This window comes from Charadrius vociferus, unplaced genomic scaffold, assembly GCF_000708025.1.
Source record: "Charadrius vociferus isolate BGI_N301 unplaced genomic scaffold, ASM70802v2 scaffold1677, whole genome shotgun sequence".
Taxonomy (NCBI): Eukaryota; Metazoa; Chordata; class Aves; order Charadriiformes; family Charadriidae; genus Charadrius; species Charadrius vociferus.
In genome coordinates this window covers 316,529-316,735 of record NW_009649298.1, presented here as the reverse complement: position 1 = coordinate 316,735, position 207 = coordinate 316,529, and positions in this window count along the sequence as shown.

Sequence of the window (207 nt, the reverse complement as noted above, 5' to 3'; positions counted from 1 at the left end):
GCGCGGGTTGCGCCCCCCCCCCGCCCGCTCGCCCCGGGGAGACAACGCCGCTGAGCTGCCTAATAAGGAAACCACCCGCTCCCTCCTGCTTGCAAAACACCTTGGACTTGGTGCTGTGCTGACGCTGCCCGTTCCCAGCAGCTCCCGGGAGGTGGCGGAGGCCAAAATGGCCTCTGTTACCCCGCGCTGGGCTGCTGCTGACGGCCC